The sequence below is a fragment of the Anomaloglossus baeobatrachus genome, chromosome 1 (genome assembly GCF_048569485.1).
Source record: "Anomaloglossus baeobatrachus isolate aAnoBae1 chromosome 1, aAnoBae1.hap1, whole genome shotgun sequence".
NCBI classification, from domain to species: domain Eukaryota; kingdom Metazoa; phylum Chordata; class Amphibia; order Anura; family Aromobatidae; genus Anomaloglossus; species Anomaloglossus baeobatrachus.
Window position 1 is genome coordinate 799,901,392 of NC_134353.1, and position 15,006 is coordinate 799,916,397.

The following is a 15,006-nucleotide window of genomic DNA, read 5'->3' on the forward strand; positions in this document are numbered from 1 at the left end:
CCTTTGTTTTTTGTTGGTGGGAAAGGTAATAGCATCAAACTGTGTGTGTGGAAAGTACTGACTAGAAGTTCAATGTGGAGGTATAATACCAAGGGAACACTTACTGCTGGCATCAAACTTGTGTTTGGGGACTCTAATGGTTTATATTATTCCTGTTACCCCTGATATGTGAGCCATGTGAACTGAACTATGTCCTAAACATCTTACAACATTACATATTTTATCTTATCAGCTAAATACTACAGTTTTAAAACTACTTTATCATTTACGCATGCATTTTGGATGCATTTTTAATGCGTTTTGAATGCATTTGGATGCATTTTTGACAGTGCGGTTCTACTCGGCTCTGCTACATCCCCATAGAGCACGGCTAGCTACGAGAAACAGCCGCATGATGAGAATGAACTCAGATGAACTTCACCCGAATTCATTGTCATCGCGCTGATCTGTCTCTGTGTCACGGCCTGAGTGACTGAAGTGAGATGCACAATCAGCAGTGCTGTCACTCAGGTTACCCGCGGCCAGCTGGAGACCTCCACCCGAGATGGCAAATCAACTGAGTGAGGACACCGCTGATCGCGCTTGCTCACTTCAGTCACTCGGGCGACTTGCTGTCACAGTTGGAGGATCCAGTTGTGGCCACCCGCGGGTAACCTGAGTGACGTCATCGCTGATACCGCAACTCACTTCAGTTTCTCCGTGGAGCACACAGCAAGCGGTTGTGCTCTATGTCCGCTAGCTGTCAGCTTCTGATGTAGCAGAGCTGAAAGCGTCGTGGGACCATGTGTGGATTACGTTGGACCTGGAGGGGTGTTTGGAGATTAATAAAGTGGTGAAAGAGGGGTTTTTTTCCGTCTTTTATTTTAAATAAATAATTTTTTGGGTGTATGTGTTTATTTTCTTTTACTTACAGGTTAATCATGGAAGGTGTCTCATAGACGCCTGCCATGATTAACCTAGGACTTAGTGGCAGCTATGGGCTGCCATTAACTCCTTATTACCCCGATTGCCAACGCACCAGGGCAATTCGGGAAGAGCCGGGTAAGATCCCTGGACTGTCGCATCTAATGGATGCGGCAATTCCGGGTGGCTGCTGGCTGTTATTTTTAGGCTGGGGGGCAGCCTAAAAACGATAAGCCTCCCCAGTCTGAGAATACCAGCCCTCAGCTGTGTGGCTTTATCTTGGCTGGGTATCATTTTGGGGGGGGGGACTGCACGTCATTTTTTTTAGTTATTTATCTTTTTATTTTACTGGATGATATAGACCCTCCCACCGGCGGCTGTGATTGTTTGCAGTGAGACAGATGTCACTCAGTGTGGGGGCTCGTCTGACTACAATCAATAATAGGCGCCGGTGGGCGGGGGAAGCAGTGTATACGAGATGGCCTAATGAGCGGCCGGCATTTTCAAAAGAGGAGAAGCCGCCTTAGCTTTGTGACAGCTGTGAAGCGCCACGCTGGTGATCGGTGAGTATGAGAGAGGGGGAGACAGGGAGAGAGAGTGACCGACCGACAGAGAGAAAGAGACCGACCGACAGAGAGACCGACTGACAGAGAGACCGACTGACAGAGAGAGAGAGACCAACAGAGAAAGAGACCTACACCAACAGAGAGAGAGAGAAAAAAAGACCGACCGACAGAGAGAGTGGGTGGAAAATGCAACCAAAACGCACTGAAGAAGTGACATGCTGCTTTCTTTTAGGCATCGATTTTGTCAAATATTTGGCATCCAAAACGCTGTCTAAAAAAAGCAATGTGCGCATGGAATTTTCTGACTTCTCATAGACTTTGCTGGGGAAGCGCAACGCATGCATTTTGTCAATGACACAGTGCATTTTTAAACGCAGCCAAAAGGCAGGAAAAAAACGCAACGTGTGCACATAGCCGAAGGCCCCATGTGCCTGCTGCGTTTTCTGCAGCGTTTTTTGGGTGCAGTTTGTGGCACAAAACTGCATGCATTTCCTTCCCCAGCAAAGTCTATGAGATTTCAGTTTTTCTGTGCACGTTGCTTTTTTAATGGCTGCAGTTTTGTGGTGACAAAGATGTAGCATGTCAGTTTTTTGTATTTTTCCCCCATTGAATGCATTTTTGTGGCCACAGGGTGCAGTTTTGTGGTACACACAAAACTGCAGCAGGCGGACATACCCTTAAGCTAAACCTTATTCAGCATTTGGCTCATATAGTCTCCTTACAGTTGTCCCTACACATCCCCCTTCTGTCCCCCCATAGCCATGCTCCTACAAAGCTTCTATTGGCCATGTCACACCATGTGATCAGACCTCACTCAGCTGAGAGCAGTGATCCTGGTAGTGAGCCCACAGTGGACTATACAATTAAAGGGACAGTACCCATGTGCACACTCATGTTAACTATCACTGAGCACTGCAGCTTGTCGGTTTGATTATATCTATGCTCCCTGACTATATATGCATTTTCTCTCATAGAACTCCCATCGGTACTACTCTAATACATAACACAAAATATCTCTAAGAACTAAGTATTAGTTATCTCTGTACATGTATTAATTAAAAAGATGATTATCATATGTTTTCAGGTGACTGCTGAAGTCCTCTCCTTGCTCTCTGGGATCTGGTGACTGCCTCCTCCTTCTTGCCCTGCTCTCTGGGATCTTGGCATTGCCTTCTCTCCTTTCTCTCTGAGATCTGGTGACTACCTCGTTCTATTTCTGCTCTCTGGGACCTTGTCACTGCCTCATTCTCCTCTCTCTGCTCTCTGGGATCTAGTGACTGTCTCATACTTTTCTCCCTCCTCTCTGGTCACTGCTTCATCCTTCTCTCCCTACTCTATGGTCACCACCTCTTCCTTCTCTCTGGGATCTAGTCACTGCCTTGTCCTTCTCTCTCTGCTCTTTGGGAACTGGTCACTGTCTCGTCCTTCTCTCCCTGTTATCCGGTGACTGCCTTGTCCTCTCTCTGCTCTTTTGTGATGCCTTGTCCTTCTCTAACTGCTCCCTACTCTCTGGTGATGCCTCGTCCTTCCGTGCCTGCTCCCTGGGTGCCTACTCCCTGGGATCTGGTCACTGCCTTGTCCTTCTCTCCCTGTTCTGTGGGATCTGGTGACTCTTCATACTTCTCTCCCTGATCTCTGGTCACTGCCTCGTCCTTCTCTCCCTGCTCTCTGGGACCTGGTCACTGCCTCATTTTTTATCCCTCCTCTCTGGGACCTTGTCACCTCCTCATCCTTCTCTCCCTGCTACCTGGGATCTTGTCACTGCCTCATCTTTCTCTCCCTGCTCTCCAATCAGTGCCTTGTCCTTCTTTCCTTGTTCTCTTGTCACTACCTTATCCTTCTCTCCCTGCTCTCTGGGAACTGGTCACTGCCTCATCCTTCTCTCCCTGCTCTCTGGTGACTGCCTCATCCTTCTCTCCCTGCTCTCTGGGAACTGGTCACTGCCTCATCCTTCTCTCCCTGCTCTCTGGTGACTGCCTCATCCTTCTCTCCCTGCTCTCTGGGATCTGGTGACTGCATCATCCTTCTCTCCCTGCTCTCTGGGAACTGGTGACTGCCTCATCCTTCTCTCCCTGCTCTCTGGGAATTGGTCACTGCCTCAGCCTTCTCTCCCTGCTCTCTGGTGACTGCCTCATCTTTCTCTCCCTGCTCTCTGGGATCTGGTGACTGCCTCATCCTTCTCTCCCTGCTCTTTGGGAACTGGTCACTGCCTCATCCTTCTCTCCCTTCTCTCTGGGAACTGGTCACTGCCTCATCCTTCTCTCCCTGCTCTCTGGTGACTGCCTCATCCTTCTCTCCCTGCTCTCTGGGATCAGGTCAGTTTCTAGTCATTCTCTTCCTGCTCTCTGGGAACTTGTCATGCACAGTCTAGGGGATGTCCTGCGCACGGCTAAACACACAACAAACAAGGGGTACACCGGGGACACTATAAAAGAGGAGGGCCCTACAGCTAGGGAGAGGAGTGAGAGGACTCGCCTGAACTCACGCTGTTTCCTGGGCTCCTTAACGTCCCTATACATGGTGTTTCAACCTTTCTCCGAGAAGGATACCTTATCTCTCACTAGCCCTACATACACCCTGGCTAGTGAGATGACTGGCGAGAGACAATAGTCCCACTGCTGCACTAATCAATAAAGAAGGGAAGGAAAGACAGAGGAATCAACAAAAGGATAATGTCCAACTTCACTGTTGCAGTCAGACACCAGGACTACAGCCTACACGTCTTTCAACAAGGGCTGCAACAGCTCCTACCACCCACAGGCCTAGCTTCAGAATGGAATCAAAATAACCAGCGCCCTCTACTGGGAGATGTGACCATATATAGGGCATGGGAGTGGTCACAAACCGGAGGCACAAGAGGACAGGTAATTAGAACCTGCTGGCAAGAAACACTGACATTAACCCTTGATGCACCAAAAGAAAGGAAAATATCTTTAATCTCCAGAGTCTTCCAAAGCAAAGTGAGACTCGGGCTCAAATCTCTGTCACACAGATCTGTCAGACATCTCCTAATATCCTAATAACAGAACATGTCCGTGACAGTACCCCCATTTAACCCAGGGCCTCCGGACCCTCAAGAGCGGGCTTGTTCGGAAAAAACATACGAAAGGAATGTACCTGACGATGGTAATGACGTAGGCTCTGGAGACACATCTCCTGAGCGACAACCTGTGAACAACGTTATGGGCATTTAGTATTGGGGGTTGCTTCAGCCGAACGGCCATAGGGTTAACAATCTCCACTACATGATATGGACCAAGGAACCTTGAGCCCAGAGCCCCAGATGCACACCTAACAATAATAATTTTTATTTCTACAGTACCAACATATTCTGCAGCACTTTACAATTCAGAAGTTCATATACAAGCAAGTAACAGTTAGAAAAAATATAATAATTAGAGCAAAAAGACAACCTTGCTAGTATGAACTTACAATCTACAATGAGGTGGGGGTGGGGGGACAAGGTACAGGTGCTTATTTACAATGACAATCCAGCTATCTCAAAGACATGAGGGATAGATAAAGACTACCTGAACCAGTCGTCAGCCAATCTTTGAGATGCTTTTGGGTGCAGTGGAGTTTGATGGAGAGTTATGTTCTGAGAAGTCGTGGAGTGACTATGTGAATTGAATTCGATTGGGGAGTGTGACAGGCCACCCTAACAAGATGTGTTTTTAGGGAGCACACCACCACTTGATGTTGTTTGTGGATACGCATACGCATTCGTCATTCACACACAGGCCTGGATCTGAACTTTTATTACCATTCACGCGTCTTTTAGATGAAGTTAGGCTATGTGCGCACGTTGCGTATTTGCATGCAGTTACGCTGCGATCCGCACCGCAGCGTAACTGCATCTGTCCTGCGTCCCCAGCATAATCTATGAAGATTATGCAGGAGACGTGCACACGTGGCGTATTAGAGCGCAGCACTTTGGCTGCTGCCCGAAGCGCGCGTTCTAAGAAGTGAAATGTCCCCTTTGGGAGGGGCTGGACTCAGAGCTGCACTCATTTATGGACTCTTTCTGCAGCGATTTGAAGAGCACGTGTGCTGTTCAAATCGCTGCAGAAATTTCTGCAGGGATAGAACGTTACGTGCGCACATAGCCTTATTCCCCTAGAAAGACCGTCAACTGAGGAATCAAAACACTGCACAACTTTACACTCAGTAATATCACCCCCCCCCCCCTCACCGACCACCTCTCCAGGGGGGACAGCGAAGCATAGTATTAGCCTGAGGAGTGGGAAGGTTAACAACGCTTCTCTCTGGGTTAGCCTAAAGCCTGCTTTACATGTTGCAATTTTGCATGCGATATCGTATGCGATTTGCAACGCCCCCATCATATGTGTGGCACGTTCACTTTGTTGATTAACCCCCGTCACACGTACTTACCCGTCCATACGACCTCGATGTGAGCGGTGAACGTCCACTTCCTGGAGTGGGAGGGACGTTCGGAGTCACATCGACATCACTCGACAGCCGGCCAATAGAAGCGGAGGGGCGGAGCTGAGCGGGACATAAACATCCCGCCCACCTTCTTCCTTCCGCATTACGGGCCGGGAGCCGCAGGACGCAGGTAAGATCTGTTCATCGTTCCTAGGGTGTCACACACTGCGATGTGTGCTACCTCGGGAACATTGAACAACCTCACGTTCAATTCATGAGGAATGAACGACGTGCTTGCGATGAACGTTTTACCGTTCAATCGTACGTAGCTGTTACACACTGCAATGTACCTTACACTGCCGGATGTGCGTCACTTACGATGTGACCCCGCCGACACATTGTAAGATACATTGCAGCGTGTAAAGCGGGCTTTAGGGACTCTGATAGGAAAAACGGGTGTTAGAGGAAATATACACACCCAGGTCGCCTTCCTCCACATGGCCTTGGAGGGCAGTGTTTCAGATGAAATAATACGTTGGGTTATACGTGAAAAAACTGACTTCATGACCTTACATTCAGAAATAGTTCAGAGGGAAACCCAAGACCTATCATTATCCTGAAGAATACTAGGGGTATCCCCTTTGTTTCAGATAAACTTTAGCTGGGAATCGCACACACTTAGGTCGCCATCCTCCACACGACCTGGGGAATGCGGCTTTTTGGAAGGTGTTACATGTTTGAGGATAGAAGGACAAACTCCAATATAATGACCCTTTTGACCACAGTAGAAACAGGCCCCATTCAACGGTGAACCACAAGCGACATAGTATGAGGCGAGACCCCACCTCAACTGCATGGGTTCATCAACCTGCACCAGTGGGACCTCTTCAAGTGGATAAACTACAGGAGACCAGGTTAACGTTGGTTTCTTCCTGAGATATACAGTATATCCACCCTAATAGCAAGGGACATAGCGGCCTCCAGTGACCTTGGAGCAGGATACTGGACCAGAGAATCCCTCAGCCGATCAGACAGACCATGACAAAACTGACTTCGTAGAGCCAGATCATTCCATTGGGTGTGAGACCCATGTTTGGAACTCAGAGCAATACACCTCAGCCCTCTGCTGAAGCCTAAGGAGTTTAAATTCCGCAAAGGAGATGCCATTAGGATCACCATAGACCAGGTCCAAAGCCACAAAAAAAAAAAATCGTCCGTCAACTGTAACGACAGAGAATCAGTAGTCAGAGCAAAAGCCCAGGACTGGGGATCTCCCCGCAAAAGGGAGACTACAATCCCCACTCACTATTCCTCCCTTCCTGTCGAATGAGGGCGGAGCTTGAAGTAGAACTTGCAAGCTTCCTGAAACACCATGAATTTATTACGTCCCCTAGAAAACCTATCTGGGAGGGCTATTTTGGGTTCTTGCTGACCAGTAGACTTGCGATATGCTGCAGCACCACATGCTCGCACAGATCAGTCACCTCTTGTGAAAGAGTCTGCCTAAGGTGTGCAAAAGCCGCAGCAGGATCCATGATGGATCCTGAAAAATGTTACGGCTGGTAATTATGTCATTCACGGACTAGGGGATGTCCAGCGCACAGCGAAACACACAACAAACAAGTGGTACACCGGGGACACTTTAACAATGGTGGGCCCTGTAGCTAGGGAGAAGGGTGAAGGGACACCGACTGAACTCACCTCAAGCTGTTTCCTAAGCTAACAAGCATCCCTATATGGGGTGTTTCAACCTATCACTGAGCAGGATACCTTATCCCTCACTAACACTACAAACACCCTGGCTAGTGAGATGGCCGGCGAGAGACACTAGTCCTGCTGCTGCACTAATCAACAAGGAAGGGAAGGACAGAAAGGGGAATCAAAAGGATAAGGTCCAACTTCACGGTTGCAGTATTACACCAGGTCTGCAGCATACACTGCTTTCAACAAGCACTCCAGCAGCTTCTTCCACCTCAAGGCCTAGCTTCAGAATAGAATCAGAATAACCAGTGCCTTCTACTGGGAGATGTGACCATATAAGTATGATGCATTGAATTAGGCCAGAATAGGCCAGAAGTGACCGGAAAGTAAGTGAATACATAGACTCTGTAAAAAATGTTTGTGTTTTTCTTCACTTTCACCCCTATAATACTTCATTTTCTACTGAAACCTCAGATCCCTAAACCCAGTAATGAATTTTTCATCTCTCCCACCATCCTCCCCACCCATCTCACCTTCCCCTCTGATATTTTTCTCCACGTTTCACCCAGTGTCCCCAGAAACACACGACCACCTCATGGCCTCTTCTGCTCCCACCTTCTAACACTCTCACTGCTTCTCCTCACTGCTGGAGATATCTCTTCTAATCCTGGTCCTCCTCGCCACATCCCTATTGTCACTTCAAACCCTCAGCCAGAACCTATCACAAATTTTCGCAACCTCTCTAACCTCATACTCATCCACCCAGCTCCCGCTCCCCCAGTTCCACTAACAGGAGCTCTATGGAACGCTCGCTCCGTCTGCAACAAACTTTCCTACATTCATGATCTTTTCATCACTAATAAACTTCCCTTCCTCGCCATCAGAAACCTGGCTCACCTCCTCTAACACAGTCTCTCCTGCTGCACTTTCTTATGGTAGTCTCCAACTCTCTCACACCTTCAGCACCAGTAACAAGCATGGTGGAGGAGTTGGTTTGCTCCTGTCCGACAAATGCTCCTTTACACCAATTCCACTACCACCCTCTGTTACTCTCCCCTCTTTTGAGGTGCACTTCGTACGCATCTACTCCCCCTCCAACCTTCAACTGGCTGTCATTTACCGCACTCCAGGGCCAGCCACTGCCTTTTTTGATCATTTCACCACCTGGCTACTACACTTCCTTTCCACCGACATCCCCACCATCATCATCGGTGATTTCAACATCCCCATTGACACTTCCCACTCATCTGTCTCCAAGCTTCTAACACTCACTTCCTCCTTCAGCCTCACCCATTGGTCTTCTGCAGCTACTCACAACGATGGCCACACGCTGGACCTCATCTTCACTCGCCTCTGTTCCCTATCTAAACTCTCTAACTCACCTCTCCCCCTGTCTGACCACAACCTACTCACATTCTCTTTACTCTCTTCTCCAAGTATGCAACCCCCCCTCCACAAACTTTCAGACCCTCGCAGAAATATCAAACACCTTGATTTACACGCACTTACAGTCCCTTCTCCCTCTCACAGACATTGCTTTTTTACACGATGCAGATGCTGCTGCAACTTTATACAACACTACAATCTCTGCAGGTCTTGAATCAGCTGCCCCCTTCATACACACCAAAACCCGCACAATCAACAGGCAACCCTGGCACACGAGTCAGACTAAAGAACTGAAACGGGCTTCCAGAATTGCTGAGCGCAGATGGAAGAGGTCTCATCCACTGAGCACTTCATTGCATATAAAGAGTCCCTCACCACCTTCAAGTCTCACAACCCTAAACAGCTATTCAACACTTTCAATTCTCTCCACCGTCCTCCAGCACCACCTCCCTCTCCTCTCATCTCAGCTGAAAACGTTGCCTCTTTCTTCAAGCAGAAGATTGACAACATCAGAGCAAGCTTTGGCCAACAATCACCACAGCCCCTCATCATAGCAACTCAGCATTCTTCCTCCAAATCCAGCTTCTAAACCATGACAGAAAACAATCTTTTCACTCTACTCTCAAGATCACATCTAACCAGCTGTGCACTTGACCCGCTCCCTTTGCACCTCATCCCCAACATCACTGCAGTCCTCATCCCAGCCCTAACACATCTCTTCAAACTATCACTAACAAGTGGTGTATTCCCTTCATGCTTTAAACATGCCTCCATTACACCCATCCTCAAAAAGCCCTCCCTTGACCCATCCTCTGTGTCAAACTATCGCCCCATATCCCTTCTCCCCTATGCCTCAAAACTACTGGAACAGCATGTCCATCTTGAATTGTCCTCATACCTCTCCTCCTGCTCCCTCTTTGCCAAGCTACAATCTGGCTTCCGACCACATCACTCTACTGAAACTGCCCTAACCAAAGTCACCAATGATCTACTAACCGCCAAAGCCAAGCGACACTACTCTATCCTCCTGTACCTGTCCTCTGCCTTCGACACAGTAGACCATTCCCTCCTACTTCAGAGTCTCTCATCTCTGGGCATCACAGACTTGGCCCTATCTTGGATCGCCTCATACCTAACCGACCGAACTTTCAGCGTCTCACATTCTCACACCACTTCCTCATCTCGCCCCCTATCTGTCGGTGTCCCCCAAGGCTCAGTTCTTGGACCCCTGCTGTTCTCCATCTACACCTTCGGCCTGGGACAGCTCATAGGTCCCATGGCTTTCAGTATCATCTCTATGCCGATTACACACAGATCTACCTCTCTGAACCTGACATTACTAACCAAAATTCCACAATGTCTGTCTACTATTTCATCCTTCTTCTCTGCGCGATTTCTAAAGCTTAACATGGACAAAACAGAGTTCTTTGTCTTTCCTCATCCTCACTCAACTCCTCCACCAAGCCTTTCCATCAAAGTTGATGGTTGCTCACTCTCCCCAGTCTCACAAGCTTGTTGCCTTGGAGTAACCCTCTACTCTGCTCTATCCTTCAAGCCACACATCCAAGCCCTCTTCATCTCATGCAGACTACAACTCAAAAATATCTCCCGGATCCGTGCTTTCCTTAACCAAGAATCAGCAAAAACATTAGTACATGCCCTCATCATCTCCCGCCTCGATTACTGCAACCTCCTGCTCTCTGGCCTCCTTTCCAACACTCTTGCACCCCTCCAATCTATCCTAAATTCTGCGGCCCACTTAATCTACCTCTCCCCTCGCTATTCCCCACCCTCGCCACTCTGCCAATCCCTTCACTGGCTTCCCATCGCCCAACGACTCCAGTTCAAAACATTAACCATGACATACAAAGCCATCCACAACCTGTCTCCTCCTTACATCTGTGACCTAGTCTCCCGGTACCAACCTGCACACAAACTCAGGTCCTCACAAGATCTCTTTCTCTACTCCTCTCTTATCTACTCTTCCCACAATCGCGTACAAGATTTCTCCTGTGCCTCCCCCATACTCTGTAACGCTCTACCTCAGCATATCAGACTCTCCCCCAGGGCTGTATTTTGCCTTCATGCTGCCCTAGGCACTTTAAGTGGTCGCGCCCCTTAGTGACAACGTAAAACTGAGTTTTCGCACATGACATCTGTTTAAGGCAGATCTACTCTGTAGCACACTTTAAAAAGTATCAATAAGAAACTAACCCCCCCCAATGGGAATCACCACAGGCACATCAAAACATAGCATGAGTATAAAATTTTCCCACCACACCGTCCCCACTTATATACTGTGACTGTGACACTGCCCCTAATAAACTAAAACACCACTCTGCCCTCCCTTATAAACTACTGTATATGCACCACACCTTCCTCGATTATGAAATATGATCTGTACATTGTGAGGAGGGAGCAGCATGATGTGAGGACAATGTCCCATGCATGCTGCCCCCTCCTCACAATGTCCCATGCATGCTGCCCCTCCTCACAATGTCCCATGCATGCTGCTCCCTCCTCACAATGTCCCATGCATGCTGCTCCCTCGTCACAATGTCCCATGCATGCTGCCCCCTCCTCACAATGTCCCATGCATGCTGCTCCCTCCTCACAATGTCCCATGCATGCTGCTCCCTCCTCACAATGTCCCATGCATGCTGCTCCCTCCTCACAATGTCCCATGCATGCTGCTCCCTCGTCACAATGTCCCATGCATGCTGCCCCCTCCTCACAATGTCCCATGCATGCTGCTCCCTCCTCACAATGTCCCATGCATGCTGCTCCCTCGTCACAATGTCCCATGCATGCTGCTCCCTCCTCACAATGTCCCATGCATGCTGCTCCCTCGTCACAATGTCCCATGCATGCTGCCCCCTCCTCACAATGTCCCATGCATGCTGCTCTCTCCTCACAATGTCCCATGCATGCTGCCCCCTCTTCACAATGTCCCATGCATGCTGCTCCCTCCTCACAATGTCTCATGCATGCTGCTCCCTCCTCACAATGTCTCATGCATGCTGCTCCCGCCTTACAATGTCCCATGCATGATGCTCCCTCCTCACAATGTCCCATGCATGCTGCTCCCTCCTCACAATGTCCCATGCATGCTGCTCCCTCCTCACAATGTCTCATGCATGCTGCTCCCTCCTCACAATGTCTCATGCATGCTGCTCCCTCCTCACAATGTCTCATGCATGCTGCTCCCGCCTTACAATGTCCCATGCATGATGCTCCCTCCTCACAATGTCCCATGCATGCTGCTCCCTCCTCACAATGTCTCATGCTTGATGCTCCCTCCTCACAATGTCCCATGCATGCTGCTCCCTCCTCACAATGTCCCATGCATGCTGCTCCCTCCTCACAATGTCTCATGCATGCTGCTCCCTCCTCACAATGAAGAAAAAACAAAAAGCAGCACCAAATGTGCACTACAGCACTAAACATTCCAAACTGTACTTATTTTAAAAATTTTTTGAGATTTTTGGCAAAAAATTGCAATTTCTTGAGCTGCTTCGCCACGTCACGGCAAATCTCATTTGAAGCAGTCCTACACTAAAATATTTTTATAAAATGTGCCATACGGCCTCACATATGAATAGTAGAACTGCTCTTAGCAGCACTCACCTGGTCTATTTCAATCCCGTACCCATGACTGAGTCACGGCTGTGGGCGGGACAGGTCCAAGCAAATGCTGCATGAAGTAAATAGCCTGTGGACAAAGCCTGATGACTTAATGTGAACAGTCACCAACCGCCAAAATCTAGACAGATGGAATACATCCCAAATTGGGGTGCAAAGCAAGGTGGAGGTCAACCACCGACCAATTCAATGAAGAAAAAACAAAAAGCAGCACCAAATGTGCACTACAGCACTAAACTGCTCCCTCGTCACAATGTCCCATGCATGCTGCTCCCTCCTCACAATGTCCCATGCATGCTGCTCCCTCGTCACAATGTCCCATGCATGCTGCCCCCTCCTCACAATGTCCCATGCATGCTGCTCTCTCCTCACAATGTCCCATGCATGCTGCCCCCTCTTCACAATGTCCCATGCATGCTGCTCCCTCCTCACAATGTCTCATGCATGCTGCTCCCTCCTCACAATGTCTCATGCATGCTGCTCCCGCCTTACAATGTCCCATGCATGATGCTCCCTCCTCACAATGTCCCATGCATGCTGCTCCCTCCTCACAATGTCCCATGCATGCTGCTCCCTCCTCACAATGTCTCATGCATGCTGCTCCCTCCTCACAATGTCTCATGCATGCTGCTCCCTCCTCACAATGTCTCATGCATGCTGCTCCCGCCTTACAATGTCCCATGCATGATGCGCCCTCCTCACAATGTCCCATGCATGCTGCTCCCTCCTCACAATGTCTCATGCTTGATGCTCCCTCCTCACAATGTCCCATGCATGCTGCTCCCTCCTCACAATGTCCCATGCATGCTGCTCCCTCCTCACAATGTCTCATGCATGCTGCTCCCTCCTCACAATGTCTCATGCATGCTGCTCCCGCCTCACAATGTCCCATGCATGCTGCTCCCTCCTCACAATGTCCCATGCATGCTGCTCCCTCCTCACAATGTCTCATGCTTGATGCCCCCTCCTCACAATGTCCCATGCATGCTGCTCCCTCCTCACAATGTCTCATGCATGCTGCTCCCTCCTCACAGTGTCTCATGCATGCTGCTCCCTCCTCACAATGTCCCATGCATGCTGCTCCCTCCTCACAATGTCCCATGCATGCTGCTCCCTCCTCACAATGTCTCATGCATGCTGCTCCCTCCTCACAATGTCTCATGCATGCTGCTCCCGCCTCACAATGTCCCATGCATGCTGCTCCCTCTTCACAATGTCCCATGCATGCTGCTCCCTCCTCACAATGTCTCATGCTTGATGCTCCCTCCTCACAATGTCCCATGCATGCTGCTCCCTCCTCACAATGTCCCATGCATGCTGCTCCCTCCTCACAATGTCTCATGCATGCTGCTCCCTCCTCACAATGTCTCATGCATGCTGCTCCCTCCTCACAATGTCCCATGCATGCTGCTCCCTCCTCACAATGTCCCATGCATGCTGCTCCCTCCTCACAATGTCCCATGCATGCTGCCCCCTCCTCACAGTGTCCCATGCATGCTGCCCCCTCCTCACAGTGTCCCATGCATGCTGCCCCCTCCTCACAGTGTCCCATGCATGCTGCCCCCTCCTCACAGTGTCCCATGCATGCTGCCCCCTCCTCAGTGTCCCATGCATGCTGCCCCCTTCTCACAATGTCCCATGCATGCTGTCCCTCTCCATGAGCTCCTAATGCTGCCTTCCTCTTTTCCATAATGAGACCTTCATGTTGCCCCACTCATGCTAAGACCACCACACTAACGCTTATGCTGAGACCCCACCCCCCACACACACTACCCCACTCTTGATATTGACTCCCCTACATTGCTCCACTCCATACTGATCCCACACATGCTGCCCCTTCTTCACAATGAGCTCCCAATGCTGCCCCCTCTTGTTCTGAGTCCTTACACTCCCCCCACCCATTCTATTTTGTTATTGCACTATCCCTCATCCCTTGTCCTCTGTCTCTAGCATTAGCCCCTCTCTCACACTCCCCCAGCATCAGCCTCTCTCCCCCAGCATCAGCCTCTATCTTCCCTCAGCATCAGCCTCTCTCCCCAAGTCTCAGCCTTTGCCTCCCCCCAGCCTCAGCCTGCCCCAGTCTCCGCCTCCCTCCAGCCTCCCTCCAGTCTCAGCCTCCCTCAAGTCTCAGCCTCCCTCCAGTCTCAGCCTCAGCCTCCCTCCAGCCTCCCCTCAGTCTCCCTCCAGCCTCCCCTAAGTCTCAGCCTCCCTCCAGTCTCAGCTTCTGCCTCCCTCCAGCCTCCCCCCAGTCTCAGCCTCCCTCCAGCCTCCCCCCAGTCTCAGACTCCCTCCAGCCTCCCTCCAGTCTCAGCCTCCCTCCAGCCTCACCCCAGTCTCAGCCTCCCTCCAGCCTCACCCCAGTCTCAGCCTTCCTCCAGCCTCCCCTCAGTCCCAGCCTCTGCCTCCCTCCAGCCTCCCCCAA